Source organism: Aotus nancymaae, unplaced genomic scaffold, assembly GCF_030222135.1.
Source record: "Aotus nancymaae isolate 86718 unplaced genomic scaffold, 86718_ANA_hifiasm-v0.15.2.pri h1tg000006l, whole genome shotgun sequence".
Classification (NCBI taxonomy): domain Eukaryota; kingdom Metazoa; phylum Chordata; class Mammalia; order Primates; family Aotidae; genus Aotus; species Aotus nancymaae.
The window spans coordinates 81,376,187-81,382,053 of NW_026988417.1; the positions used below are offsets into that span (position 1 = coordinate 81,376,187).

Consider the following 5,867-nt stretch of genomic DNA (forward strand, 5'->3'; position numbering starts at 1 on the left):
CCATAGGTAGCATTGGAAAAAATAATATTTGATTGGTTAAAAAGCATTATTAAGAAAGAACCAATTGGGAAAGAATGGGCAAACAAGAAAAGATGTTCTCACTTCAGGTCTCAGGTTTCAAGCTGTTTTTGGCTTGATGGTGGGGTTTCACTGAAGATCCACCTCTGTCTGCCTAGGATTTGTCTGCCTCTATCACTATTACTATTGCTAACTCCTGATCATTCTTTGAGAAACACATCCTCTCATCCTCTCAAATGCACTTCATGCCCCACACAGTCTACCCCATGTCCCCACATTCATTGTGTTGCAATGGTTGCTTTTCTAGTCTTTCTCCCACATAATTCTTTAATGATAGAGATTTTTGTCTTGTTCATTTCTCCAATTTCCAATCAAAAATTTGTTGAACAAGTAAATGAAGGACATAATTAACGTAACTAGATATATAAAACTGGAATTTTATTTACTCTTTTATTTTCAACTATACTTGCTTTTTTAAAAAAACTTTTTGTTGATCTAAGAACCCCCAGAGGGTTTTAGGCTCTCAGTTAATCAGCAGGCCCAGAACAGAAGTGTCATAATTATATTTATTGATTTATCCTAAAAAACATTTTTTGGGATGGGTACAATGGCTCACACCTGTAATCCTAGCACTTTAGGAGGCCAAGGAAGGTGGATCGCTTGAGTATAGGAGTTTGAGACCAGCATGGACAACATAGCAAAAACCTATCTCTACAAAAAATACAAAGATCAGCCAAGTGTGGTGGCATTTAACTATGGTCCCAGCTACTAGGGAGGCTGAGGCTGAGCCCAGGAAGTTGAGGCTGCAGTGAGCCATGACTGTGCCATTGCACTCTAGCCTAGGTGACAGAGTGAGATCCTGCCTCAAAAAGAAATTTCTTTTTGAATATGGACTATGTTCCATATTATAAACTCATAAACTATTGCTAGAGTTGATTTTTTTCCTTAGCTGTTCAGTCTTAAAAATATTCCCATTAGGAGCAATGCTAGCAAGATAGAAGAATAGGATGGACCAGCCTCATCCCCTCACAGAAACATCAATTTGAACAACTATCTATTCATAAAAAAATACCTTTACAAGAGCTAAGGAAACCAGGTAAGAGATTACAGCACCTGCGTGCAGCACATAAATAAGGAAAGACACCCTGAAGAGGGTGGGAAGGACAGTTTAGATTTATTGAAACCTTATTTGTTTATTGAGCATGATGCACTATGCCTATATTATCTCATGTAATTCATTACAAACTTGCAGGCAAGTATTATCTTTGACTTATAAATGGAGTAAAGTGAGTCTCAAAGAAGTTAAATAATACATCCCAGGTCACACATGGCCAGGATGCAAACTCCTGCCTCCCTAGCCTGTTCTCTTTCCACTCTTACAGCTTATAAATCAGATACTGGAACATGAGAAGTCATGCTTCTGGACACGAGCTAAGCTTTTTAAAATGGAAAGTCCTAATCATGAGACTCCTCTTCTATTCTCCCCTCATTCCAATAAGCCTTCACTTAATTCTCTCCCATCTATGGACTGCCTCTAAAAAATGCATCTCTACTGAAAGAAATGAGAAATTCCTTAAGCCCTAAATTCCTTAGTTTACCTGTTTATTGTTTTTTATATACCTATTTTAATATTGGAAAATGCACAGTCAGGAAATTTGTTCCTTTATATAAAGTCATTCCTTCATACTTTACTTTAAACCATATGTCTTATTAATGTAGTCAGTGGAAGAGAAAGAAACAGAGAGGAAAGGGAACTAATAATTCAGAGTCCTATGCCAGGAACTATGATAGATCCTTTTAAGATAATTACCTCATTTAGGCCATACTGCCCAAAGTAATTTATACATTCAATGCTATCCCCATCAAGCTATCAATGACTTTCTTCACAGAATTGGAAGAAAAACCACCTTAAACTTCATATAGAACCAAAAAAGAGCCCTCATAGCCAAGACGATCCTAAGCAAAGAAAACTGAAAGACAAAAAAAAAAAAACAAAAACAAGCTGGAGGCATCAGGCTACCTGACTTCAAACTACATTATAAGGCTACAGTAATCAAAACAGCATGGTACTGGTATCAAAACAGAGACATAGACCAATGGAACAGAACAGTGGCCTCAGAAATAATGTCACACATCTACAACCATCTGACCTTTGACAAACCTGACAAAAACAAGCAATGGGGAAATGATTCCCTATTTAATAAATGGTGTTGGGAAAACTGGTTAGCCATATGCAGAAAGTTAAAACTGGATCCCTTCCTTACACATTATACAAAAATTAATTCTAGATGGATTAAAGATTTAAACATGAGGCCTAACACCATTAAAACTCTAGAAGAAAACCTAAGCAATATCATTCAGGACATGGGCATGGGCAAAGACTTCATGACTAAAACACCAAAAGCAATGGCAACAAAAGCCAAAACAGACAAATGCGATCTAACTAAATGTAAGAGCTTCTGCACAGCAAAAGAAACTATCAATAGAGTGAACCAGCACCAACAGAATGGGAAAAATTTTGTACAATCTACCCATCTGACAAAGGGCTACTATCCAGAATCTATGGAGAACTTAAACAGCTTTACAAGAAAAAACAACCCCATCAAAAAGTGGGCTAAGGATATGAACAGACACTTTTCAAAAGAAGACATTTATGCAGCCAACAAACATATGAAAAAAAACCTCATCATCACTGGTCATTAGAGAAATGCAAATCAAAGCTACATTGAGATACCATCTCACACCAGTAAGAACGGCGATCATTAAAAAATCAGGAGACACCAGATGCTGGAGAGGATGTAGAAAAATAGGAATGGTTTTACACTGTTGGTGGGAGTGTAAATTAGTTCAACCATTGTGGAAGACAGTGTGGCAATTCCTCAAGGATCTAGAAATAGAAATACCATTTTACCCAGCAATCCCATCACTGGGTATATACCCAAAGGAGTAGAAATCATTCTGTTATAAAGACACATGCACATATATGTTTATTGTAGCACTGTTCACAATAGCAAAGACCTGGAACCAACCCAAATGCCCATCAATGATAGACTGGATAAAGAAAATGTGGCACATATATACCATGGAATACTATGCAACCGTAAAAAGGATAAGTTCATGTCCTTTTCAGGCACATGGATGAAGCTGGAAACCATCATTCTCAGCAAACTAACACAAGAAGAGAAAACCAAACACCTCATGTTCTCACTCACAAGTGGGAGTTGAACAATGAGAACACATGGACACACGGAGGGGAACATCACACAGGGGGCTTGGTGGTTGGGGGGCTAGGGGAGGAATAGCAGGGGGTGGGGAGATTGGGAAGGGATAGCATTAGGAGAAATACCTAATGTAGATGATGGGGGCAATGGATGCAGCAAACCACCACCATGGCACGTGTATACCTATGTAACAAACCTGCACGATCTGCACATGTACCCCAGAACTTAAAGTATAATAATAAAAAATAAAATAAAATATTTAAAAAGATATTAGCTCATTTAATCCTCAACACAATCTTTAGGGTATGTGTTATAATTGCCATTTAATAAGTAAGAAAACTGAGGCACAGCTACCTTAGGTGCAGAGCTGGGATTTGAACTTTTATATCCAAAAAGTCCATAATTCCCTCAGCTCCCTTTCTCTCCCCTCCCTTCCCTTCCTCTCCTCTGTTTTCTTTTCTCTTTTCTGTTTGATAGATTCCCACTCTGTCACCCAGGCTGGAGTGCAGTGGTGCTCACTGCAACCTCCGCCTCCCAGGTTCAAGTGATTCTCCTGCCTCTGTCTCAGCCTCCCAGTAGCTGGGATTACAGGTGCCTACCACCACGCCAGGTTAATTTTTGTATTTTTAGTAGAGATGGGGTTTTACCATGTTGGCCAGGCTGATCTTGAACTCCTGACCTCAAGTGATCTACCCGCTTTGGCCTCCCAAAGTGCTGGGATTATAGGCATGAACCACCACATCCAGCTCAAACTCCATGATTTTTCTACTATACTATATTGATCTTGCATTCATTTACTTATTTAAAAATTCTGTCTGAAAGAGCACAGACAACCTAATGTCATACCTCTAGGAACTGGAGAAACAAGAATAAACTAAACTCAAACCCAGCAAAAGAAAAGAAATAACAAAGATCAGAGCAGAACTAAATGAAATTGAAACAAACAATCAAAAAACAATACAAAAGATAAACAGAACAAAAGGCTGGTTTTTCTGAAAGGATAAACAAAATTTACAGACTACTAGTGGGATTAAGAAAAGAGAGAAGATCAATGTAAGTTCAATCAGAAATGAAACTGGACTAAGAAGCAGCTTCTTCACTCCTTCTGGAATCTCCACCTGATTCAGCCCACCTGCCTCCACCATGTCCATCAAGGTGACCCAGAAGGCCTACAAGGTGTCCACCTGTGGCCCCTGGGCCTTCAGCAGCTGCTTCTACACGAGTAGGCCCAGTGCCTGCATCAGCTCCTTGGTCTTCTCCTAAGTGGGCAGCAGCAGCTTCTGGGGTGGCCTAGGTGAAAGATTTGGTGGGGCCAACGGCATGGGAGGCATCACCGCCATCACAGTCAGCCAGAGACTGCTGAGCCCTCTTAACCTGGAGGTGGACCCCAACATGCAGGCCGTGCGCACACAGGAGAAGGAGCAGATCATGACCTTCAACAGCAAGGTTGCCTCCTTCATCAACAAGGTAGGGTTCCTAGAGCAGCAAAACAAGATGCTGGAGACCAAGTAGAGCCTCCTGCAGCAGCAGAAGATGGCTCAGAGCAACATGGACAACATGTTCCAGAGCTACATCAACAACCTTAGGTGGCAGCTGGAGACTCTGGACCAGGAGAAGCTGAAGCTGAAGGAAGAGCTTGGCAACATGCAGGGGCTGGTGGAGGACTTCAAGAACAAGTATGAGGATGAGATCCATAAGTGCGCAGAGATGGAGAATGAATCTGTCCTCATCAAGAAGGATGTGGATGAAGCTTACATGAACGAGGTAGAGCTGCAGTCTCGCCTGGAAGGGCTGACTGATGAGATCACCTTCCTCAGGCAGCTGTATGAAGAGGAGACCCAGGAGCTGCAGTCCCTGATCTTGGACACGTCTGTGGTGCTGTCCATGGACAGCAGCTGCTCCCTAGACATGGACAGCATCATTGCTAAAGTCAAGGTGCAGTATGAGGAGATCGCCAAATGCAGCCAGGCAGAGGCTGAGAGCATGTACCAGATCAAGTATGAGGAGCTGCAGATACTGACTGGGAAGCACGGAGATGACCTGCTGTGTACAAAGACTGAGATCTCTGAGATGAACCAGAACATCAGCTGGCTCTAGGCTGAAATTGAGGGCCTCAAAGGCCAGAGGGCTTCCCTGGAGGCTGCCATTGCAGATGCTGAGCAGCATGGGGAGCTGGCCGTTAAGGATGCCAACACCAAGCTGTCCGAACTGGAGGCTGCCCTGCAGCGGGCCAAGCAGGACATGGTTTGGCAGCTGCGTGAGTACCAGGACCTGATGAATGTCAAGCTGGCCCTGGACATCAAGATCGCCACCTACAAGAAGCTACTGGAGGGCGAGGAGAACCCGCTGGAATCTGGGATGCAGAACTCAAGTATCCATACGAAGACCACTAGCAGCTATGCAGGTGGTCTGAGCTCGGCCTGTGGGAGCCTCACAAGCCTCAGCATCAGCTAAGGCCTGGGCTCCAGCTTTGGCTCTGGCACAGGCTCTAGCTCCTTCAGCCACACCAGTTCCACCAGGGTGGTGGTTGTGAAGAAGATGGAGATCCACGATGGGAAGCTGGTGTCCGAGTCCTCTGATGTCCTGCTGAAGTGAACAGCTGCGGCAGCCCCTCCCAGCCTGCCCCTC

General features: G+C 42.8%; 1 pseudogene; it reads left to right on the plus strand.

The window, feature by feature from the left end:
* The first annotated feature begins 4,382 nt into the window (after positions 1-4,382).
* On the plus strand, positions 4,383-5,867 carry LOC105707002 (keratin, type II cytoskeletal 8-like; annotated as a pseudogene).